Genomic DNA, 26439 nt, shown 5'->3' with positions numbered 1-26439 from the left:
CCCATATGCCACTGTAAACAGGCTGACCAAATGACCATTAAACAATGTAAAAGTTTTAAGTGTAATCATGGTTGAAAGGCCCAAGTTATGACTTAACTGCTCAAGTCAATTTTGATGTCTTCTACACACACTTCTGGAGCTTAATTAAGTCTCCGCAGCCCCTAACATGGTACCTGTACAGTTAGAAAATGAATAATTGCTAAAATGGTTTGAATAGTCTCTCTATAATGTACACAGAGAAAGTCAGATCAGGGATATACCTCCATAACTTCATTTTGCAGACCCCATCAGGAACTGTGACTATCCCTTGATGTGGTCAATCCAGAGTTCAAAAGAATCTTTCAGGACTTCCCTGGTGGTGCAGTGGTTAAGAATCCGCCTGCCAATGCAGGGGACACAGGTTCAATCCCTGATCTGGGAAGATCCCACATGCCACGGAGCAGCTGAGCCTGTGCACCACAGCTACTGAGCCTGTGCTCTAGAGCCCACGGGACACAACTACTGAGCCTGTGTGCCGCAACTACTGAAGCCAGCATGCCTAGAGCAACAAGAGAAGCCACCATAATGAGAAGACTGTGCACTACTACGAAGAGTAGCCCCTGCTCGCCGCCACTAGAGAAAGCCCTTGTGCAGCAATGAAGACACAACACAGCCAAAAAATAAATAAAATTTAAAAAAATACATTAAAAGAATCTTTCATACAGACTTCTCCCCTCCACCTGTGTCATCTCCGATGTCTCTTAGGCTCTCCTTTTCCCACCATACAACACACGTACACATTAATAAGCAGTTCTGTCTTAGCAATTGGCAGCTATGTCACATACCTTGGAATATACTCTTTTTTTTTATAGTGTCCACCTTTACTTCAATACACAATAGAAGCTGAGAGTAATAAAAATAAACTATAGATAAATCCAATCTTGGAAGTGGAATCTCTTTACCAATTTGTCACTTCTGCTCTCTCACTCTTCTTTCAAGTCTACCATAAATACGAAGAGAGTCAAGAGAGTAAGAATGCGTTTGTATATACGAATGTGTCTATGTGTCTGTGTCCTGACAGCATCTCAAAGTGACAGAAAGTCTCTGGGCATCTACTCTAAAACACTGACTGAATTTATGGTTCATAAACATTTCACTGCGTCCCAGGCTTATTATAAATAACAATAAAAACCATCTATTGAATGTCTATTATGTAGCAAGCAATATGCCAAACTTTTTTATTATATTAACTAATCTATTTCTTATAATGGCCCTGTGAAATAAATATTATTATTCCCACTTTATAGTACAGGAATCTGAAACATATCAGTTAAAAAACTTGATCTGGGTCACACAGCAGTAAATCGTAGATCCAGAGTTTGGACCTGGGAGTGACTGACTTCAAAGAGTATGTCTGCTTTTAAGCACTGGTTCTCAAAGTGTGGTCCCTGAACGAGCAGCATCAGCACCACCTGGGAATTTGTTAGAAATGCAAATTATCAGGGCTTACTCCAGATCTTCTAAATCAAAGAATCTTTGAGGGGGGTGAGGAAGAGAAGAGGGGGGTCAAAATCTGTTTTAACAAGCCCTATAGGTGATTCTGAGGCATGCTAACATTTGAGGACATACTGCCTCTCCTTAGCTCTGTTATTCACAAACCTCTTCTACTATGAGAGACAAAGAGAATGCGTATCTGAAAAGTAAATTTGGATCCTCAAGGAAACGAAAATCAGGTGTTACATCTAAGAAGGGTAAGGCAAAACTAAATTTAGGTCTATATTCTAATTCCAGCTGTACCATTCACTTGCTATGTGATCATAGGTCAGTCAATTAACTTTCCCTGCTTGTTTCCTCATTTTTTAAAATAACGAATTTTTTTAAAGAGACTTTAACTAGACCTCAGTATTCTTTAAGCTCTTAGATTCTATTATCAGTTTATTCTTTTGAATAATGTGTACATCTTTTCTGTTACATTATCAGAAATACTACTAAAATTGTACTCACACCAATTGTAAGAAATTAAATTATATGATTTATAAATGTCTTTAAACCAAACATTGCTTATTCAGCCAGCTGAAAATTACCTTGGTAGATCAAATAGAAGATCTGGGTGCTGGGATACAAAGAATACAAAAATCAACTACCAAAGAAAGTTTCTATCTAGATAAAATAAGAATGAAGTAAAGCCAGGAATGTTTCACACTTTCGATACAGAGTGTGAGACACTGTACACTTTAAAAAGAGTGAATTTTATGATATGTGAATCATATTTCAACTTTTTTTAAAGTAATGAAAAATAGAGCAAAAAATCTGAGCTTATAAAATGAAATGTGAACATTAAAAAAGGAACAAATACAATTTACAAATATCATTTACCTACAAAAGTATAGAGGTTTTAGAACTAGCCATGCTCTATAACTTTTCATAATTATCCAATTTTTACATTCTTAATGATTTTTGTCTGCTTGTCCTATCATACTAGAAAAGTGAAAATCTTGCACTTTAATTTTGGATTTATCTGTTTTTCCTTATAATTCTGTCCATTTCCCTTTAAATATTTTGAGGCTATGTTATAAAATGTACACAAATTTAAGATTTTCTAGGTTTCTGGTGGATTTAATCTTTTTCACATTTGAGTGACCTTTATACCCCAATTTGCCTTAAGGTCTATTCTGACAGTAATATAGGTAAACCAGTTCTCTTTTGATTAGTGTGTAGATACACACAAACACACACATTCTCACACACTTACTTTATTTTATTTATTTTTTACATTCTCTAATAAATTTTCTTTTATTTGTATGATAAAGACCAGTTATATATAAAAAATAAGTGTCATATTTTGGGTTTTTTGGTTATTTTGAAGTATACTTGGTAAGGATAAAATCTTCCTAGCTCATATTTTTATTTTTATAACTTTTTATTTTATATTGGAGTAGAGCCGATTAACAATGTTGTGATAGTTTCAGGTGCACAGCAAAGGGACTCAGCCATACATATGCATGTATATCCATTCTCCCCCAAACTCCCCTTCCATCCAGGCAGCCACATAACATTGAGCAGAGTCCCCTGTGCTATACAGTAGTTCCTTGTTGGTTATCCATTTTAAACATAGCAGTTCTCACTTTTTTTTTTTTTAATTCAGCCTAATAATCTTTCCAACTAGAGTATTTTCTCTGTTTATATTTAATCAAATTACTGACATTGTACTTAATTCCCCACTTTAACGTCTCAGAAATCAGAGTGTTTTTCAGTTAATGGAACGTTAAAATGTGGTTGACTAAGTGGCAATAGCAACATAATCTTTACTGCCTGCACATGCATGAACTTTTATTATAGCTATTCCTACTGCCATCACTTCAGACTGAGTTTTTGCATTTTGGGTACTTCACAAATTGAAGTTAATTGCCATTTAAAATATCTTCAAAAGGATTAAATTGTGATTTGGCATTGAAATGAAAAGCTATTCTGGGGAATTCCCTGGTGGCCTAGTGGTTAGGATTCTGGGCTTTCAATGCCGTGGCCCAGGTTCAATCCCTGGTCGGGAAATGAGTCGCGGCCAAAAAAAATATATATTTTGTAAACATAGAAATGAAGCAGCTGCTATTAGTGAAGCAAATATTTGATGTTAAAGGAATAACAGTAACTTTACATTTTCTTGTAAAGGAACATTTAAGTGCTTCACCTGACTTTAGACAGGAAGATACCAACAAATAGACAAAGCTGCCTTACATTTTGAGACACAACAAGATTATCTATGAGCAGCCAAACAATGCAAATGAAGGCAGTAGAAACTGACAATGCCTCCAATTAAAAAAAAAAATTATAGAACATGAGGCTGATTTGATGGATTCATGAATCATTAAGGCAAACGTTAATTTGTCAGAGACTTCCTATCAAGACTGGACAGAAGCTGCATAATTTCCATGTAATCTGATGAAGAAACAAAGCTAAATTTAGTCAATAGGAAATGCTGAAAAAATCCTGATGTTCTTTACAGGCCTCAAAATGATATACTAATGCTAAAGGTACTAAAGAGATTGATATCCTGAGAATGGGTTACACAGGGAATAGCATATCACTGAAACACTAGCATAAGCACGTATGGCCAAAAGTTGCTGCCATATTAAATTTTAAAATACAAAAGCATTTCCCAAAAACGTTACTATATATGTAAAAGAGGGATTATGGCTGAGTTAAAGGAAGGCTAGCTAAATCTGGTTTGAATGTCCAAGAGCCTTTCGTGGTCTGCCAAGAGTATGAGTTTAGTTCTTGATGCATTCTGAGGCTGCGTACCTGCATATTTAAAGAATAGGTTGCTGGAAAGTTATCACAACTTGATGTTATTCCTGATGCCATGTCTAGACAAACTATAACCCCTCAACATTTTAGTCAATAAACCACTGAAGGAGAGGTTGAGGAAAGAAGATGAATCTGACAACTTTCCATTGTCATCTTTTGAAAAGCACTAGCACCAAAACTTGCAAAATGAGTATCATCTTTAGGAAAGCACTGGCATCAAAGCTTGCAAAATGAATGTCAGAGGCTTGGAAGAAAATTCCAGGCAAATGGTATTAAAGAAATTCCCAGAATAAAATTACCCTCACTCTTCATAGTAGAGAGAACAATGTTGTGTGGGAAAACACAAACATTCACAATTCTGAATCAAGAAAGCATTTCAAAAGACTCAGACTATGAATGTGAAAAAGTCTTAGGAATACCTTAACCAATTTGTTTAACTTGTAATTTCTTTATGTATCTGCAAAAGTGATGTGAGAAAAATCTATATGTTTAAATGAATCTTAAAAAGCACTTTCGGTAAACACAAAATGAAATTATAAGTGATAAAGCACAGTGTAATAGTTTAACTGGCAGTATGTGTTCTATATAGTATAAACTGGTGTCTTAATATCAATGGAGTCTTAGAGTTGATGAAACACCATATTCTTTCGGGCTTTCTATTTATCCTGCCTCTTTAATATTTATCTCCTCTCCTTTCTTGCCTGTTTTTTTTTAATTTTGTTTTTGATTGATGAGGAATTTTTAAAATACATTTTCCCCTTCTATTAGTTTCTAATCTTTTACTGTTTATTCTAGAAATAATTAGGACAATTAACTTACTGAAGTCTAAAGCTAATTAAAACATTTACTCCTTAATAAGAGCTGAATAAATGTTAACTGTTATAATAAAAGAAATGAAAATTTTTCTAGCTCATTAGGTAGAAAAGTAACGATACAAAGACGTCTTTAAATACCAAGATAATGTCAAATGTGTCAGAGATAGGTTTACAGATTTTCATTAACCCAATAATATACAAATGTCCATACAAAAGAAGGAGAGATGAACGATAAGGAGAGGCAATGGAAAGAAAGGGAGACTAATTTACTTCTCTTCCACTATCAGGTTAGTAAGAATGGCCTTCTCCTTTCTTTTATCACTCTCTTCTTCCATAAGAACAGAGTCCTAAAGAGGAAATACTGGGCCAAACTAGCTGGCTGACACAGCAGATTGATCCAAACCAGGATAGACTGAAAATTAACGCTCTGAAGTAGGATAATGTGAAATTCTAAATCAGGCAGTTATCTCAAGACAGCATGGAGGGATTTCCCTGGTGGCGCAGTGGTTAAGAATCCACCTGCCAATGCAGGGGACATGGGTTTGATCCCTGGTCCGGGAAGATCCCACATGCCGCAGAGCAACTAAGCCCCTGCCGCATGACTACTGAGCCTGCGCTCTAGAGGCTGCGAGCCACAACTACTGAGCTCATGCACCACAACTACTGAAGCACGCATGCCTATAGCCTGTGCTCCACAACAAGAAAAGCCACCACAATGAGAAGCCTGTGCAACACAAGGAAGAGTAGCCCCCACTCACCGCAACTAAAGAAAGCACGCGCACAGCAAAGACACAACACAGCCAAAAAATAAATTAAAAAAAAAAAAGACAGCATGGAAAGCACTGATCCCAAAGGCATTAGAGCCTCAAGAAAAATTACAAAATAAGCAGAGTTCTTGGGACTTCCCTGGTGGTCCAGTGGTTAAGAATCCGCCTTCCAATGCAGGGGACACAGATTCAATCCCTGGTTGGGGAACTAAGATCCCACATGCCATGGGGCAACTAACCCTGTGCACCGCAAGGAGAGAGAAGCCCATGCACCACAGTGAAGACCCAGCACAGCCAAAATTAAAAAAAAAAAAAAAGCAGAGTTCTTAAGCCTCTCCTAACATGCAGTAGATACAAAATAATTTCCCTAAATGTCCAAGTCCTAAAAGTAAGTTTAACTCTCCTTCCCTGTCTCCACCAAATCAAAATTTCCATTCATAAACAGAGGCACATTTCTCAACTACTGATTCGTACCAGTAATTATCCAGATTAAGTTTACTTGGGGTGTGTATGTGTGTGTGTGTTTCTCAAGAGTTTCCTGTTTTGCTTGTCTGTAAGGAGAAAAACCCTGGAAGTGATTAAAAAGCATGGTCATGGGTGAGAAGTGTGAAGAGTACAAAAAAATGAAACTAGTTTGTCTTTCTTTCCTTTTGTTTCTCTTCTTCCTCCCTCATCCATCTTTCTCCCTCCCTCAACCCTCCTCTTTTACTCCTATTCCTCTTAAATTTAAGACTGAATTGAAGTATGTTTTCTTTAATCTGTTGTGTGCTATTTATTAATTTAACAAATATTTACTAAGTACTCACTATATTCCAGCCATTATGCTGGATACAAAGGTAAGTGAGATAGACATGGTCCCTACCCTCACAGAGTTTTCAATCTACTGTGGAAGGCAGCCTTTTAAGTAAACAATTGCAATTTGAAAAAAGCTGCTTACAAAGCAACATGTAGCATGATCCTTTCTGTTAATTGAAAAAAAATTAAGGCATTAAAATAGTATTCAGCAAATAAGACATTTTCAGTCAGGTGACTTACAATGCTAAATGTCTTAATTTGCTCCTTATATTCCTTCTAATATCCCTAAAAGATTGACTGAATCTTTAGGTTCTTCCCCCATCCAATTTCCATTTCCTAAATTTCAGTTTCCTTTTCTCAAAACTTTATTTCAATTCGCTTTATTTACAGATATAACGGCAATTGAATCATTTCATGTGACAAGTATAGGGTATATTTACATAATATTTACCCAAAAAAGTCTGGAAGGAAATAAAATATTGGTATACCTAAGTAAGTTAAGCAAGGGCTAGTAGTTAAGTAAGAGGAAATTTCAAGACGGTTAACAGTTAAGTTGTTTTAAAAAAACCACAACTTTTAACCAAAAAGAAAGGTAAAAATGTTCATTGCGTGACAACATTGAATTTAAATGTATCTTAAGGTGGATTACACTTTTCAACATAAATTTACTTCCTGATGACTTATTATGTGATACTCTTAGGATAACTTATCTCTGTCTTTTTAGTACTTTGCAGAAAGCAAGTGGCTCAATAACTGTTAGCCACACAACCAACATCTACTATTGAATATCTATGGGTAATTTTTTTTTAATAACCAGAACAAATACCCAATCAATACAGAAAGCCTTCTATAATGAATCATGGGATAAACATAACAAAAGAAAAACAATGTATTAGATGAAAGTTATTTCCTTCTAGACACAACGGTCAGACTTAGAGCTCTGCCATGGCAAATTACTGAAGCTTCTTTGAGTGGTTAACACAGCTTACAGATATCAGAGCTGAAAGAGAAAAAGATCCATATTGTGGCAAATACTTCTATTTCCCAGCCAATATCCAAATCTTCCCTTCCTCTTCAATAACAAAAGCCCAATTTTATTCAGGGCAGCCATGTATCCAGCTACATTTCCCTGCTTCCCTGGTAGCCTGAGCTTTGGTTCAGGATAATCTCCTTAAAGGGAGAGGATGCATCCTTCTTTGTCTTTGCCTTGCTGCCTGGAACTCTGCTTTGACAGTTAGAGCTCTGGCAGCTATTTTGGACTACGAGGACCAGGGCCACATCTTAGGAATAGCAGATCAAAGAACTGGAAAAAGTTTAGGTCCCTGGTGACTTTATGAAGCTACTACACCTATCCTAGGCTGCTTACTTCAAGAATTACTTTACATGAGAAAATAAATATTTTATGTTGAAGCCACCACTAAGTCTGTTTTCATTTTTGCTTTCTTAACTGATCACTTACCTTCAAACAGGTAAAGAATTTTTATCTCCTTTTTACAGATCAGGCAACTGAGATCCAGAGAGGTAAGATGACTTGTGCAAGATCAGTTAGTGAAGAGGTGGGTCTGGCTCCTGGCTCAATGCTTTTCCGCCAAGAACTGACTCTTAACAGGTTCTAAATATGTGTAAAAAAAAAATTAAAAATAAACATAAATTTAGCCTTATTACAGTGGTAATGGCACATGACAGTGTAAACATTTGTCAAATCCTGTGATAAGAAAAGGTGCCAAATTTCTATAAAGTGGAATGAGACTGTATCATATTCCAGTGGGGGAAGGGAAAGAAATATATTAACTAAGCAGAATCAAAGACCAGAATAAGCAAAGATACTCATTTATTGTACCCAGGTTTTACCATGTTGCTCCTCTTTTAAATAACTAAGAAAAGTTCAAATTAAAAGCTTATTTTCCTCTGCAACGAGACTTCAATATATAGGGTAAGTTTCCCCATTAAATCCTTAACTGGAATTTTTCTTAAAATCTTTATCTGGAATCTTTTTTTACTCTTACCACCATTTTTAAAAATTAACCTTGGTCCCAGCCTCAGACATAGTGATCAGTAATAAAGCAAAACATCTCAAAGTCTTTTTTGAAATACACCACCTAACTGTAAAATACAAGGCAGTTAGCTCATGTGCAAACTCACCAGTGAACATAATTATTTCTAAGCAGTATGTAAAGAAAATAAGGAAATAAAATATCTTCAAGTTTTAAGAACACAGACTTAATTCTTTTCATGGTACTATATTTAACATAAAATTATCTAAGCAGGAGAGTAATCATATGCATGTAATATGTCGGAAAGGCACATGACTTTTATTAACACAGCATGGTCAAAAATAAACAGCAGGGCTTCCCTGGTGGCACAGTGGTTGAGAGTCCGCCTGCCAATGCAGGAGACACGGGTTCGTGCCCTGGTCCGGGAAGATCCCACATGCCGCGGAGCGGCTAGGCCCGTGAGCCATGGCCGCTGAGCCTGCGCGTCCGGAGCCTGTGCTCCGCAACGGGAGAGGCCACAACAGTGAGAGGCCCGCGTACCGCAAAAAAAATAAAAATAAAAATAAACAGCAGATTTAATCCTAAACACTCCCATTTACTGGCAAGCTATTTGACTCTCTGAGTCTCGATTTTCCTATCTATAAAATTGAACTAATACTTCTCCATAAGTTTTTGACTGGATGAAAATAAGAATGAATACAATGTAACTAGCACAGTACTGGCAATAGTAAATGCTCCATAAACAGTAATGCCCTTCCTGTCTTGAAAATTTAATATCTATATATTTAAATAATTTAAATCTGTGCTGTAAACACCCAAAGCATTGAACTTAAAAAGCAATAAACCAGTTTGACATACAACCTTAAATGTCATTTTTTGAAAGGCCATGTTAGAGCTCTCCTCTGAGCATTGCCATAGCCAAAGTCCTGATGCAGCTGTAGGCCAATGAAAAGAATACATCCAACAAAAGAAGAACACAATCTCTTCCTCCCTGGAATTAAAACAGAGCTTCTGGGCTTCCCTGGTGGCGCGGTAGTTAAGACTCCGCCTGCCAGTGCAGGGGACATAGGTTCGAGCCCTAGTCCAGGAATATCCCACATGCTGTGCAGCAACTAAGCCCACGCGCCACAACTACTAAGCCTACGCTCTAGAGCTCACGAGCCACAACTACTGAGTGCAGCATGCCGCAAGTACTGAAGCCCACACATCTAGAGCCCGTGCTCCGCAACAAGAGAAGCCACCGCAATGAGAAGCCCGCGCACCTCAACGAACAGTAGCCCCTGCTCGCCGCAACGAGAGAAAAGCCCGCGAGCAGCAGCAAAGACCCAACGCAGCCAAAATAAATAACTAAATAAATACAATTAAAAATAAAAAATATATATGAAAAAAAGAAACTTTCTAAAATAAAAAATTTTTTTAAAATAAAACATCAGATGTATGACCAGCTGAGCTGGACTCCAGCCCTTCCCTGTATCAGGATATCAGCATAGATCTTAGTCTCTCTGCTGCTCATATCTGTAGAAAAGGACACCAATCAAGAAAACCAGTATATTGCCTTTTTTTTCCAACCTTAAAAGACAGTTACAGTATTCTTTTTTTTAAATTAACCATTCTTTTAATTGAAGTATAGTTAATTTACAATGTTGTGTTACTTGCAGGTGTACAGCAAAGTGATTCAGTTATATATATATTTATATTTATTCTTTTTCAGATTCTTTTCCACTATAGGTTATTACAGGATATTGAATATAGTTTCCTATGCGATACAGTAGGTCCTTGTTGTTTATTTTATATATAGTAGTGTGTATATGTTAATCTCACACTCCTAATTTATCTCTCCCTCTCCCCTACAGTATCCTTGATGATAAGCTTCTGAAAAGCAGACACTGTTGCTCATATGTATACTCAATAAACATATGAGCAACAGTAAGAATTTTAAATTTATTAAAATTACAATGTCTTCATTATTTACACATACTGTACATCAATAACTAAAATACAGTATGACAAGAAGCTCTGCCAAAAAAAAAGAAATAACAAACAAACAAAAAACTCTGCCAAAAGTAAAAGCATGCAACTGCTATCTCATTTTCCATTAGGCTGCTTTAAATTTTTAAAATCAGAGAATGCTGGGACCAGAAATGATCTTAGAGGTTGTTCGGTTCAGACCCTACTTTTATAAAAGGTTATAAGGCACAGGGAGGTTAACTGAGTTGGCCAAGATCATTTGGCAGAGCCAGAATTGGAATCTGGCCATTTAATTCTAATTAAATGTACTTTTTACCATATTGTGGTGGTTTTTAAAATTTTTAGATTGAAAATCATTAAAGTGATCAACATTTTTCCTTGAATAAATTATTTTAAATTGTTAGGAGCCTGTTTTTTAAAGTCTATAAACTAATTGCATGTATTAAACATAAAAATAACAATTTCCCCTTTCTAGACCTTCAATTATTTAGAAAAAGTTAATCATCTATCATGCCAAATATAGTCAACTCAATTACAATACCTAAAAGATTATTGACTTTAAGAATTATTTTCAGTACATTTTGAAATCCTACACTTGATTCCTCCAGCTACCCAATACTTAAAAGGGTATTTTGCACACTTCAGTCATCTAAAGGCTCCTTAGAAAGTGGAAAGCAATTTAAATATTATTCTAAATAACACAAAATTAGTTTGGTATGTCTATAGAGATACATAACATATCCCAAAATAAAAAGACACTGGTATTGATCATGTTATGATACTCTATATTAGTGCTCATAATCAATAACTAGTGTTTTGAAAGGTACCCTTATTGCCTTAATTGTGCATTTCATTTTAACTGGTATTTACAGAGCACAAACCAACTTGGCAAAAAGCATACTGAAAGGGTATATACAAAATGTGTGGTATGAACAATAAGTACCTCGGGAGATCAGAGAAAGGTAAACACAACATGGACTTCACCCTTGCAAAATGAGTAAAACTAGAATAGAAGGAGAATAACATAGGTAACCACAAGGAGACAAATGAATTTTTCACTTATCTTGAAAAGCTGGACCAGATCATGGAGAATTTAAAGACCAAGATGAGAAACAGAAGTTCCTATGTTTACCCTAATAACAAGAGGGATATTATTTGAGATTTTATTTCTAATTCTAATTTCCATGTTTTTTCTTAAAATTTTGACTCTACTAACTGAGGAAGAATTGTTGAAACATCTGTTTGTTCAACGTTTGTTGAACTTGGTTTTCAAGTTTTGTAAAACAAGAACTAACACTCGGCTTAAATCAGAATGAGTCCCGAGGCAATATCTATGAGGAACAAGATGCGAGAATCTGGATATTGGCTGACACTATTCAACAGAATTTACCAGGGAAGGTCTTAAGAAACAAGTAATTTAAGTAGGCTGTAAAAGAAGCTATAAGTTAACGGATCCAAATCTATTATACCACTAGTCATACTACTTTTAATGAATTCCTTAAAGCAAATATCTCATCAATTCTCAGTTCTTATAAGGAAAGTCCACAATCTCCTTCAGACAACATTGACTATCAGATATAATTGCATTGAACCTCCCTTCTCCCTCCTCCCCCCTTCTTTAACCCAGGTAATATATAGTTTGGTGTTCATATTCACTCATGAATTTAATAGCCTTAGTAAAAGGCTTAGACGGCAGCACTTACTTATTCAATTGTGTAAATGGACATTATCCAATTTAGGAGTTTAGTGGACACTTTGAGACTTTCAAGAGGTTCTGTCTCCCAGAAATGAGAGTAATGGTTCAATGGTTTATGTTCATATTTTCTTACTTGACATTATAAAATAATTGCCACCCAAAACCACTGCCAGCACCAACCACAACAATAACCACATTTACTCACTCAGTCACTATTTAGCAGGTGCAACAAGGAAGTACCATCCTTCTCAAACCCTGTACCATCATCTCACACCTAACGATTTGTCACTTAGGGAAAACAATACCACACCTGGCACAAACTTTCTCCTCCCCTAATGTCATTGGTTGCCGGCTGAACAGAACCGGCAGAAGAGCAGGATTCACCGGCCTATCTTAGCTCTGCGCCTCAGCCGGTGGTGAGCATCAGTCTCACCAGGGGGCACCTCCCTCGCCCATCAACCTGCCAAGGCCGGGCTGGAGCCCAGCCTGGGACTTGGTCCTGCACTCACCCCCCGCCTGCTCCTCGCCAAGAGCCTGCCACTTTCATCGACCGCAAAGAAAGCATGGGTGCCCGGCAGCGAGTGGAACGGAGAAAGAGACCCCGCTTCTCAAGCTCGGGCTGGAAGCCACTCTCCACCGTGCCCGCCCAACCGTGGAGCTCCCACCATCCTTACTGCCGGGGCAGGGTAGGGGAAGCCCTGAGCTTTATCTCAAGACCCATCCCAGTCTCCCGCGGTGCAGATCCTCACCCACCTCGAGACCGCCGGCCTTACGAAGCCGCGTCTCCGCACGCGAAGCCCCGCCTGCTGAAAGCTTGCAGCGTACAGACCTGCCTCTCCAGCCCGCAGCCGGCAGCTCTGCTCTGTACTTCTACCCACCGCGCGCTCCCGCCTCCTTGCTGCCATGGCGACCTCCCCGGGCCCCAGCAGCCGCTAATTGGTCCTACCCGGAGAGTGGAAGGCGCCGATTGGCAAGGGCGGAGACCAGGCCGCGCCGGAGGGCTTGGAGGCGGGCGGTGTGGAAAGCTAACGCGTAGGAGCCCCGGGGAGGGTGAGCCAGGAGGGACGTGGCGCTCTGCGGCGCGGGCTGAGAAGCCGCGCCCCTTCCTTCTCTGGCTTTCATGGAGAGTCCTGTGGAGCAGGATTTGGGTGGGTGAGGTGCTTACCCGGGACGCGGACAAAAACCCAGGTATCTCCTCCCCTTCGGCCGCTGGTCCGCGCCGGCAGCTCCCGGACTGGTCAGAGACAGGCTGTTAGGCTCGTTTACGCCCACAGGCCTCGCTTGGGTCTAACACCCCGGGCCTCCTCCATGGCGGGAATCTTACTCATATTTGTAACCTCACCCACCCCCGTTTTGCTGGGCCCTGGGCCACTATGGCTTGATTGCTTTTATTTCACCTTGTCTCACACCCATCTGCGGACATCTGTCTTTTCTTCACACCCTTCTCATGGAACTGAGACATCTACTCCACAACCCGCATTTTAAAGATAGGAAAACTCAGCTTCAAAGATATTAGTGGCTCGAGGGTTAGAGAAGCTTTTGGAGCCTCAAGGCTGGTTTCGAAATTTAAGTCTGCCACTTTCTCCGAGCCTTAGTTTTCTCCCTTGTGAAAAATAGTATATACCTCCGAGTTGTTAGTGAAGATTAGATAAGATTCCAGAAAACCAGTATAGAACCTGTTGCATATATGTTAGTAATGGTAGCTTCTTTTTATCAGGAAGTAATAGAGAATAGTAGGTAAGTCACAAATTTGGAGCCAGACGGCCTATGTCAAACCAATTCCTTGACTCTCAGCGTTACTTAAGTGCTCTGTGCCTCACTTTGTCTGTAAAATGAGAATAATAGTACCCTCCTCCTTACAGCATAAGTTAATAGAAAAGTGACAGGCACATAGTAAGTGCTCAGTAAATGTTAGCCCTTCTCACTTTAGTGGCTGAGCTACGACTATAATTCAGGTCTCTGGATTCCAAGACCAGCAATCTTTACTCTTACACACCTCTCATCTGTATACTTACAACAGTGCCTGGAGGTTAAGCTTTTTTGAAGGTTCAGGAGGAAACACTTGTCCATTTTCTTAAAATCTCAAACTATCTCCCTTATCATCATGAAAGTCCTAGAATGTTATGACTCTGCCTTCATTAAGGGTTTAATAGCAGAGACAAATGTGAGGAAAATAATCATATTCGGTTCTGATGGAGAGATTGAAAAGTGAGAACACTAGAGAAAGAAAGTATATTCAAGAGGTTAGGGTATAGGAGGACTAAATTTCTATTTGAAAAACATGAGAAATACTAATACGGGGATATTGGTTATGTACCATTAGTAAGCAATGTTACTGTTAGGTCAGGAGACAATACCACATCCCATCACTGTGGAAAACACTAAACTGTAAATACATCAAAGGCAGGAGCTATCTTCCACATTTTTATTACCCATTATCTACCAAAGGGCCAAGCACACTGTGCCTGATCTAGGCCCTAAAAATTGGGATAAACCTTTTAAGGGGAGACCCTGAAAGATCTTGTAATAATCTATCTAGATTATTTATCTAGATAAATATTATTTATTACTATTATCTAGTAATCCAATGGAGAAGAAGAATGGAAAATGAGAAATTGGATTAGTCCAACAACACAATGAAAAGAAAAAGATAACACTAGCTTGGTGACTGAGATGCTGGCAGTATTCTCAGCAATATTCTGGGGTGAAAGAAGAAGAAAACAAGAAAGACAGGAAAACAAAGATGAAACAGCAAGACTCAGGATTAGGAGAGATCACTGAGGAAGGTATTTCAGAATGTCGTGTGCCTGTAAAGCAGGCAACAGCATCTCTTATACTAGTAAAGACTATTTTGTGGTAGAGAAAAATAGGAATGTTGATAGTGAGCCCTGGAACTATGAGCTCATGTGACGGACTTATAAGGAAATGTTATTACTTAATAGGTAAAACCCCAAACTTGGAGAGGGAAAAAACAAGACTTTGGAGTCAGACCTGGGTCCCAGCCCTGCCTGGATTAAAAACTCAGTTCTATCTTTATTAGTAGAGTATCTTCTGGCAAGTTACTTAACCTCTCTCCATAGCATAGCTTCCTCACCTATAACATGGAGGCAATAATAGTTCCCACCTCATAGACTTGTGAGGATTCAATGTGTTAATATTTGTAAAGCAGAGCAGTGCCTGGCACATAGTAAGTGCTATATTAATGTCTGATACAATATTGATCTCAGTTTCTCCATCTGTAACCTGGGAGCATAATATTGAACTTACTGTAAGGGTTTAAAGGGTGTATATAAACTGTTAGAGATGCTCAGTAAATATTATTTCTCTGCCCCCTCCACCCCTGCAAGCCCCCAGCCTGTTACCTCTGAACTCCTTTCTGATTAACACTGCCACTGCCATCAGGGGGCTACTGCTCAACCTGGTCTAAGCAAGGATAAAATATCTTTGCTTGATTTTTCTTGGCTCAGATGAAAAGTTCAAAATGAATTTACTGAAGGCCAGGAGAAAATAAAAGGGAAACAACTCCAGAGACCCAGCTGTTGTGAAGCCTGCCCCATACCTTGGTCTTCCAGGAAAAAAAAAAAAAAAGGTGTCAGGGAGATTCTGGCTTTTTAGCACTTCAATTTTCCCCTTCTCACTTCTAGGATCCTACAGGACATCACCTGGCCAAGTTCTTCACTGTGTTCAGAATGGGGGAGAGGGAGACAGGAGTACTTACAAGAGACAGTAAGTAATCAGAAAGAGGAAAACAACAGTACACTGTACATGGGCACCAAGACTTAACAGTTTTATTACGATCTAGGTCAGTGGTCAGCAAACTAGGCCCTTGGGCCAAATCACCCAACTGCCTGTTTTTGTAAATAGTTTTATTGGAACACAGCCATTCTCAACAGCCACACTTATTTGCCTATGTATTGTCTCTGATTGCTTTTGAATTACAAGGGCAAGGTTGAGTGGTTGTAATGGAGAATCTATGGCCCTCAAAGCCAAATATATTTACTACCTGACTCTTTACAGAAAAAAAATTGCTAACCTTTGATCTTGATAATTCACCCAGAATCATTTGTCAATATCTCGACTGCAAAAATGTTCACCTTCGTCAAATCCCCTAATCCATTGCTTCTCAAACTTTAATGTGCATACAAATTACCTGGGGGGTCTTATTAAAATGCAGATTCTGATTCAGTAGATCTACAATGAGGCCTGAGATTCTGCATTTCTAACAAACACTAGGGTGATACCCTAGTGTTGCAATACTAGCAGTACTAGCAATACCAGCAGTATTGCTAGTCCCTAGATCAAACTTCATCCCATCAGCCTGCATTTCTAACAAACACTAGGGTGATACCCTAGTGTTGCAATACTAGCAGTACTAGCAATACTAGCAGTATTGCTAGTCCCTAGATCAAACTTCATCCCATCAGCCTTTTTTTTCTTTATTTTATTGAGATATAATTGACATATATCATTAGATTAGTTTCAAGTATACAACATAATGTTTCAATATTACATATTTAATATGTATATATTGCAAAATGATCACCACAATATGTCTAGTTAATGTCCATCACCACACATAGATACAATTTTTTTTCTTGTGCTGAGGCTTAAGATTTACTCTCTTTAGCAACTTTCAAATGTGAAATACAGTATTTCAAACTACATAAAGGACCAGCTGTATAGCACAGGGAACTCTCCTCAATACTCTGTAATGACCTATATGGGAAAAGAATCTAAAAAAGATGGATATATGTATATGTATAACTGATTCACTTTGCTGTACACGTAAAACTAACACAACATTGTAAATCAACTATACTCCAATAAAAATTTTTTAAAAACCTAATTAAACTTAAAAGCTTTTGCACAGCAAAGGAAACCATAAACAAAATGAAAAAACAACCATTAGAATAGGAGAAAATATTTGCAAGCAAAGCAACCTACAAGGGATGAATCTCCAAAATATACAAACATCAAATGCAGCTCAGTATCAAAAAAACAAACAACCCAATCAAAAAAATGGGCAGAAGACTTAAATAGGCATTTCTCCAAAGAAGATATACAGACTGCCAACAAACACATGAAAGAATGCTCAACATCATTAATCGTTAGAGAAATGCAAATCAAAACTACAATGAGATATCATCTCACACCAGTCAGAATGGCCAGCATCAAGAAATCTAGAAACAATAAATGCTGGAGAGGGTGTGGAGAAAAGGGAACACTCTTGCACTGCTGGTGGGAATGTGAATTGGTACAGCCACTATGGAGAACAGTATGGAGGTTCCTTAAAAAACTAAAAATAGAACTACCATATGACCCAGCAATCCCACTACTAGGCATATACCCTGAGAAAACCATAATTCAAAAAGAGTCATGTACCAAAATGTTCATTGCAGCTCTATTCACAATAGCCCGGAGCTGGAAACAACCTAAATGTCCATCATCGGATGAATGGATAAAGAAGATGTGGCACATATACACAATGGAATATTACTCAGCCATAAAAAGAAACGAAACTGAGCTATTTGTAATGAGGTGGATAGACCTAGAGTCTGTCATACAGAGTGAAGTCAGTCAGAAAGAGAAAGACAAATACCGTATGCTAACACATATATATGGAATTTAAAAAAAAATGTCATGACGAACCTAGGGGTAAAACGGGAATAAAGACACAGACCTACTTGAGAATGGACTTGAGGATATGGGGAGGGGGAAGTGTAAGCTGTGACAAAGTGAAAGAGAGGCATGGACATGTATACACTACCAAACGTGAGGTAGATAGATAGTGGGAAGCAGCCACAGAGCACGGGGAGATCAGCTCGGTGCTTTGTGACTGCCTGGAGGGGTGGGATGGGGAGGGTGGGAGGGAGGGAGATGCATGAAGGAAGGGATGTGGGAACGGATGTATATGTATGACTGATTCACTTTGTTATAAAGCAGAAACTAATAAAAAAAATTTTTTTTAATAAATAAATTAATTAATTTAAAAAAATGGGCAGAAGATCTAAATAGACGCTTCTCCAAAGAAAACATACAAATGGTTAAAAAGCACATGAAAAGATGCTTCAACATCACAAGTTATTAGAGAAATGCAAATCAGAACTACAGTGAGGTATCACTCACAGCGGTCAGAATGGCCACCATCAAAAAAATCTACAAATGATAAATGCTGGAGAGGGTGTGGAGAAAAGGGAACCCTCCTATACTGCTGGTGGGAATGTAAACCAGTACAGCCACTATGGAGAATAGTATGGAGGTTCCTTAAAAAACTAAAAGTAGAGCTACCATATGATCCAGCAATCCTACTCCTGGGCATATATCCAGAGAAAACCATAATTTGAAAAGATACATGCACCCCAGTGTTCATTGCAGCACTATTTACAATAGCCAGGACATGGAAGCAACCTAAATGTCCGTCAACAGAGGAATGGATAAAGAAGATGTGGTACAAATATACAATGGAATATTACTCAGCTATAAAAAAGAACGAAATAGGGGCTTCCCTGGTGGCGCAGTGGTTGAGAGTCCGCCTGCCGATGCAGGGGACACGGGTTCGTGCCCTGGTCCAGGAAGATCCCACATGCCGTGGAGTGGCTGGGCCCGTGAGCCACGGCCGCTGAGCCTGCGTGTCCAGAGCCTGTGCTCCACAACGGGAGAGGCCACAACTGTGAGAGGCCCGTGTACCACAAAAAAAAAAAAAAAAAAAAAAAAGAACGAAATAATGCCACTTGCAGCAACATGGATGGACCTAGAGATTGTCATACTAAGTGAAGTAAGGCAGATGGAGAAAGACAAACATCATATGATATCACTTATATGTGGAATCTAAAAAAAGGGTACAAATGAACTTATCTACAAAACAAATAAGAGTTACAGATGTAGAAAATAAACTTATGGTTACCAGGGTGTAAGGGGGGGAAGGGATAAATTGGAAGATTGGGATTGACATATACACACTACTATATATAAAATAGGTAACTAATAACCTACTGTATAGCACAGGGAACCCTACTCAATACTCTGTAATGGCCTACATGGGAAAAAATCTGAAAAAGACTGGATATATGTATATGTATAACAGATTCACTTTGCTGTACACCTGAAACTAACACAACATTGTAAATCAACTATACCACAATTTTTTAAAATTTTAATTAAATTAAAATATAATAAACCATATAGTCACCATGCTGTACTTTACATCCCTAGGACTTATTTATTTTATAATTGGAAGTTTATACCTTTTGACCACCTTCACCCATTTCACCCACTGTCCACCCACTGCCTCTGGCAACCACCAGTCTGTTCTCTGTATCTATGAGTTCATGTTTTTATTTTTGTTTTTTAGATACCATATATAGTGAGATCACATGGTATTTGTCTTTTTCTGACTTATTTCACTTAGCATAATGCCATCAGCATTCATCAGTGTTGTCACAAATGGCAGGATTTTCTTCTTTTTCTAATGGCTAAATAATATTCATATATATATGCCAAGAGTGCAAAGTCTTTCAAGGAGAGAGACAGGTCAGCAGCAAAGAATGCTGCTTAGCAGTTGAATAAGATGAGGACAGAAAAGTGTCCACTCAAAGGAGAGCTTAATACTGTAAGAGCCATCTCAGAGGAGTGGTAGAGATGGAAGCCAGATGGCTTCCATCTTGCATATGCATATATATATATATATAATGCAAATGTGATATAACATATATGATATAATATATCATATATTATATATATCATAATTATATATATATTATGAAAATGTGATGTAGATATATAGATATATATAACATTTTCATTATCCATTCATTCACTGATGGACACTTAGGTTGCTTCTATGTCATGGTTATTGTAAACAATGCTGCAGTGAACACAGGGATGCAGGTATCTTTTCAAGTTAGGATTTTCATTTCCTTTGGATAAATATCCAGAAGTGGAATTGCTGGATCATATGGTAATTCTATTTTTAATTTTTTGAGGAAACTCCATACCATTTTCCGTAGTGGCTGTATGAACTTACATTCCCACCAACAGTGCACTAGGGTTCCCTTTTTTCCACATCCATATCAACACATTTCTTTTTTATTTTTTATTGAAGTACAGTTGATTTACAATGTTGTGTTAATTTCTGCTGTACAGCAAAGTGATTCAGTTACCCATACATATACATTCTTTTATGTATATATATATCATTTTCCATTATGGTTTATCATAGGATACTGAACCAACACTTATTTCTTGTCTTTTTGATAACAGCCATTCTAACAGGTGTGAGGTGATATCTCATTATGGTTTTGATTTGCATTTCCCTGAAGATTAGTGATGTTGAGCACCTTTTCATGTACCTGTTGGCCATTTGAATACCTTCTTTGGAAAAATGTTTATTCTGATCCTTTGCCCATTTTTAAATTGGATTATTTGATTTTTTGTTATTGAGTTGTATGAGTTCTTTATATTTTTGGATATTAACCCCTTATCAGATATAGGATTGGCAAATATTTTCCCCCATTCCGTAGGTTGCCTTTTCATTTTGTTGATGTTTTACTTTGCAATGCAAAAACTTTTTAACTTGATGTAGTCCCACTTGTTTATTTTTGCTTTTATTACCTTTGCTTTTGTTGTCAAATCCAAAAAATCATCAATAAGATTGATGTTCAGGAACTTACCACCTATGTTGAAGTTCTTCTAGGAGTTTTATGGTTTCAGGTCTTATGTTCATGTCTTTAATCCATTTTGAGTTAAATCCACAAACCTACATGATTCTGTAACCATTTGCTCTTTTTTCCCTCTGTAACAACAAAAGGCAATCCCTTTACCTGTACTCTGAATCCTGTTCCCCTCCCTCAGTTCTCAAGGGCTTCATTTCTCACTTGGTTATTCCCTTTCTTTCTTTTTTCATTAATCTTCTGTACCTGTTGAATCACACTGTAGGCATACAAACATGCTCTAGGAGTGTTTTTCATCTTTAGAAATTCCTTCCTTATGGATAGATATGGAAAGATATGATAGGGACGTCCCTGGCAGTCCAGTGGTTAAGACCTCGCCTTCCAACACAGGCGGTGTGGGTTCGATCCCTGGTCAGGGAGCTAAGATCCCATATGCCTCATGGCCAAAACACCAAACATAAAACAGAAGCAATATTGCAACAAATTCAATAAAGACTTTAAAAAGAGTCCACATAAAAAATATATATATATGATAAAGCAAGCATAGTAAAATGTTAATGATAGAACTTAGTGAGATTTACTGCAATATTCTATCAACTTCCTGCATGTTTAATAAAACTTTGATAATAAAATATTTGAAATAAAATCCTTCCCTTGACCCCAAGTCATCCTCCAACTTGTTTCTCTGCTTATTATTTATTCAAATTCCTTTAAAAACTTCCTTTCTCTGCTGGCTCCCCTCCCTTTACTCTCAGCTTGTGCCCATCTGGCTTCCATCTCCACCACTCCTCTGAGATGGCTCTTACAGTATTAAGCTCTCCTTTGAGTGGACACTTTTCTGTCCTCATCATATTCAACTGCTCAGCAACATTCTTTGCTGCTGACCTGCCTCTCTCCTTGAAACACTCTGCACTCTTGGCATCTGACACCACTCACTTCTAGTTTTCTTTCTACCTTTCTAGGTACTCCTTTTTTGGTCTCCTTTGCCCGCTTCTTCTCCATTACCCAACTTCTAAGAGTTAGAATGTCCCAAGGGTTGGTTCTGGGACCACTTCTCTGTCTACAGCCAATTTTTCCACACAGGCACTATTGGCATTTTATGTTGGACACTTCTTCATTGAGTAGAATTTCCCATGTACTTCAGGATGTTTTACACTCCTAGACCCTACCCACTAAATGCTAGTAGTGTCCCCCTTGTCCCCTTAGTCAGTGTGATGACCCAAATTGCCTCCAAACAGTCCCTAGAGAAGTGATGTTTCTCAGGGTTAAAAAACATTTTGTCTCTTAGTAGGTGATGCCAACCAATCTGTGACCTTAAATATCATATATATGCTAATTCTCAAATATCTCTGGCCCAAACATCTCTTGTGAACTCGCTACTACTTCCAACTATGTGCCTGACATTTCCATTTGAGTGGTCTATTATAGAAGCTCAATAAATATGTGATGAATGAATGATCCAATTAACTGTCTTAGCCCCGCTCCTATCGAAAACTAAATTCTTCATCTTTTCCTACCTGTTGTTCCCTGTGGTGGACATGGAGATGTGCTTACTTACATTCCCCTTCAAGGAAGGACTGCCTGCCCAGCTGTGAGGAATGTGGTTAACTCACAGCTTCCAGCTCTTACCTGCTTCAGGGTCCACCTCACCTTTAGAGCCAAAGTTACACTCTTCTTGGGGTATAACTAATGGCATACTGTTCTTGGGGAGGCTCCTAGCCAATGAATGAGCAAGGTGGTAGTACAAGGACCTAGTCCAACACAGAACTCTACTAACTAGCAGTCTGTGCTCTGGTACTCCCCACTGGGCTGGCAGAGACTTTGTCAGGTTTGCATCATGCTTGCAACCTCTCTCTATACAACTATGCTTCTGCCTCTTTTCCTTTTACAAGTGTTATTCCCTGAGAAACGTTTTGCACACCTAACTCTGTGTCAGCATCTGCTTCCCAGAGAACCTATTACCACTCTGTCTATCTTTTTCATTTCAGTAAATGGAATGCACCTGTTGTTCAAGCCAAACCCTATGAGTCATTCCTGGTTCTTAATGTTCCTTCATATTACGTATCTAATTCATCAGCAAGTTCTGTTGACTCTACTCCGAAATACATAATCTACTTCTCTCTCTCCTGCTACCAACCCAGTCCAAGTCATCATTTCTCACTGGAATACTGCAGATAGCCTCTAAAGTAGTGTCCTACACCCACGCCGATCCCCTATATTCCATTCTCCACACAGCAGTTGGGGTGATCTTTAAAACATAGCACTGATCTACTTGAAAACAGTGGCTTCTATTCCAAACTCCTTGCTGTATCTATCAAGCTTCTTCATGAGGTCTCCTAGCTCTCCATTCAACCTTATTTCTCACTACCATCCTTCTCAATCACTGTACTCTAGCCATGTTGATTTTTTTGTTTGATTTTTGAATTTTATTTATTTTTTATACAGCAGGCTCCTATAACTTATCTATTTTATACATATTAGTATATATATGTCAATCCCAATCTCCCAATTCATCCCACCACCACACCCACACCCCACTTTCCCTCCTTGGTGTCCATATGTTTGTTCTCTACATCTGTGTCTATTATTTCTGCCTTGCAAACTGGTCATCTGTACCATTTTTCTAGGTTCCATATATATGTGTTAATATATGATATTTGTTTTTCTCTTTTGACTTACTTCACTGTGTATGACAGTCTCTAGATTCATCCATGTCTCTACAAATAACCCAATTTCATTCCTTTTTATGGCTGAGTAATATTCCATTGTATATATATACCGCAACTTCTTTATCCATTCATCTGTCGATGGGCATTTAGGTTGCTTCCATGACCTGGCTATTGTAAATAGTGCTGCAATGAACATTTAGGTGCATGTGTCTTTTTGAGTTATGGTTTTCTCTGGGTATATGCCCAGTAGTGGGATTGCTGGGTCATACTATAATTCTATTTTTAGTTTTTTAAGGAACCTCCATACTGTCCTCCATCGTGGCTGTATCAGTTTACATTCCCACCAACAGTACAAGAGGGTTCCCTTTTCTCCACACCCTCTCCAGCATTTGTTGTTTGTAGATTTTCTGATGATGCCCATTCTAACTGGTGTGAGGTGATACCTCATTGTAGTTTTGATTTGCATTTCTCTAATAATTAGTGATGTCGAGCAGCTTTTCATGTGCTTCTTGGCCATCTGGATGTCTTCTTTGGAGAAATGTCTATTTAGGTCTTCTGCCCATTTTCAGATTGGGTTGTTTGTTTTTTTAATATTGAGCTAAACGAGCTGTTTATATATTTTCGAGATTAATCCTTTGTCCGTCGATTCATTTGCAAATATTTTCTCCCATTCTGAGGGTTGTCTTTTCATCTTGTTTATAGTTTCCTTTTCTGTGAAAAAGCTTTTAAGTTTCGTTAGGTCCCATTTGTTTACTTTTGTTTTTATTTCCATTACTAGGAGGTGGGTCAGAAAAGATCTTGCTGTGATTTATGTCAAAGAGTGTTCTTCCTATGCTTTCCTTTAAGAGTTTTATAGTGTTCGATCTTACATTTAGGTCTTTAATCCATTTTGAGTTTATTTTTGTGTATGGTGTTAGGGAATGTTCTAATTTCATTCTTTTACATATAGCTATCCAGTTTTCCCGGTACTACTTATTAAGAGACTGTCATTTCTCCATTGTATATCCTTGCCTCCTTTGTCATAGATTAGTTGACCATAGGTGCGTGGGTTTATCTCTGGGCTTTCTATCCTGTTCCATTCATCTATATTTCTGTTTTTGTGTCAGTACCATATTGTCTTCATTACTGTAACTTTGTAGTATAGTTTGAAGTCAGGGAGCCTGATTCCTCCAGCTGCATTTTTTTCCCTCAAGATTGCTTTGGCTATTAGGGGTTTTTTGTGTCTCCATACAAATTTTAAGATTTTTTGTTCTAGTTCTGTAAAAATTGCCACTGGTAATTTGATATGGATTGCATTGAATCTGTAGATTGCTTTGGGTAGTATAGTCATTTTCAAAGTATTGATTCTTCCAATCCAAGAACATGGTGTATCTCTCAATCTGTTTGTGTCATCTTTGATTTCTTTCATCAGTGTCTTATAGTTTTCTGAGTACAGGTCTTTTGTCTGCTTAGGTAGGTTTATTCCTAGGTATTTCATTCTTTTTGTTGCAATGGTAAATGGGAGTGTTTCCTTAATTTCTCTTTCTGATCTTTCATTCTTAGTGTATAGGAATGCAAGAGACTTCTGTGCATTAATTTTGTATCCTGCAACTTTACCAAATTCATTGATTAGCTCTAGTAGTTTTCTGGTGGCATCTTTAGGATTTTCTGTGTATAGTATCATGTCATCTGCAAACAATGACAGTTTTACTTCTTCTTTTTCAATTTGTATTCTTTTTATTTCTTTTTCTTCTCTGATTGCCGTAACTAGGGCTTCCAAAACTATGTTTCATAATAGCGGTGAGAGTGGACATCCTTGTCTTGTTCCTGATCTTAGAGGAAATGCTTTCAGATTTTCACCATTGAGAATGATGTTTGCTGTGGGTTTGTCATATATGGCCTGTATTATGTTGAGGTAGGTTCCCTCCGTGCCCACTTTCTGGAGAGTTTTTATCATGAATGGGTGTTGAATTTTGTCAAAAGCTTTTTCTAGGGCTTCCCTGGTGGCGCAGTGGTTGAGAGTCCGCCTGCCGATGCAGGGGACGCAGGTTCGTGCCCCGGTCCAGGAAGATCCCACATACCACCATACCACAGAGCGGCTGGGCCCATGAGCCGTGGCAGCTGAGCCTGCGCATCTGGAACCTGTGCTCCGTAACGGGAGAGGCCACAAAAGTGAGAGGCCCGTGTACCGCAAAAAAAAAAAAAAAAAAAAAAAAAAGCTTTTTCTACATCTATTGAGATGATCGTATGGTTTTTATTCTTCAATATGCTAATATGGTGTATCACATTGATTGACTTGCATATAGTGAAGAATCCTTGCATCCCTGGGATAAATCCCACTTGATCATGGTGTATGATCCTTTTAATGTGTTGTTGGATTCTGTTTGCTAGTATTTTGCTGAGGATTTTTGCATCTATATTAATCAGCGATATCGATCTGTAATTTTCTTTTTTTGTAGTATCTTTGTCTGGTTTTAGTATCAGGGTGATGGTGGCCTTGTAGAATGAGTTTGGGAGTGTTCCTTCCTCTGCAATTTTTTGGAAGAGTTTGAGAAGGATGGGTGTTAGCTCCTCTCTAAATGTTTGATAGAATTCACCTATGAAGCCACGAGGCCTGGACTTCTGTTTGTTGGATGAATTTTAATCACAGTTTCAATTTCATTACTTGTGATTGGTCTGTTCATATTTTCTGTTTCTTCCTGGTTCAGTCTTGGAAGGTTATACCTTTCTAAGAATTTGTCCGTTTCTTCCTGGTTGTCCATTTTATTGGCGTAGAGTTGCTTGTAGTAGTCTCTTATGAAGCTTT

The 26439-nt window shown here is 38.2% G+C and overlaps 2 protein-coding genes across 8 annotated transcripts in view; one reads left to right on the top strand and one right to left on the bottom strand.

Moving 5' to 3' along the window:
* Window positions 1-26439, bottom strand: part of NUCB2 (nucleobindin 2) — a 113120-nt gene that overhangs the window by 32300 nt on the left and 54381 nt on the right. For 3 of the 7 annotated variants that reach the window (XM_060105073.1, XM_060105072.1, XM_060105074.1), the window contains exons 1-2: window positions 13070-13202; window positions 8118-8270 (exon numbers count right to left, since the gene is read on the bottom strand). The gene's annotated coding sequence lies outside the window, so the exon portion shown is untranslated. Of the gene's footprint in view, window positions 1-8117; window positions 8271-13069; window positions 13203-20985; window positions 21108-26439 lie in introns of those variants that run through there. The other 4 variants (XM_060105076.1, XM_060105078.1, XM_060105079.1 and 1 more) reach the window with 2 other exon arrangements.
* The window catches only part of PIK3C2A (phosphatidylinositol-4-phosphate 3-kinase catalytic subunit type 2 alpha), a 173320-nt gene continuing 160286 nt past the window's right edge, over window positions 13406-26439 (top strand). Inside the window, exons 1-2 of the mRNA XM_060105069.1 lie at window positions 13406-13504; window positions 15961-16042. The gene's annotated coding sequence lies outside the window, so the exon portion shown is untranslated. The remainder of the gene's footprint in view (window positions 13505-15960; window positions 16043-26439) is intronic.

This window comes from Mesoplodon densirostris, chromosome 7, assembly GCF_025265405.1.
Source record: "Mesoplodon densirostris isolate mMesDen1 chromosome 7, mMesDen1 primary haplotype, whole genome shotgun sequence".
Lineage (NCBI taxonomy): Eukaryota > Metazoa > Chordata > Mammalia > Artiodactyla > Ziphiidae > Mesoplodon > Mesoplodon densirostris.
This window is presented reverse-complemented; position numbering and strand designations above follow the sequence as displayed.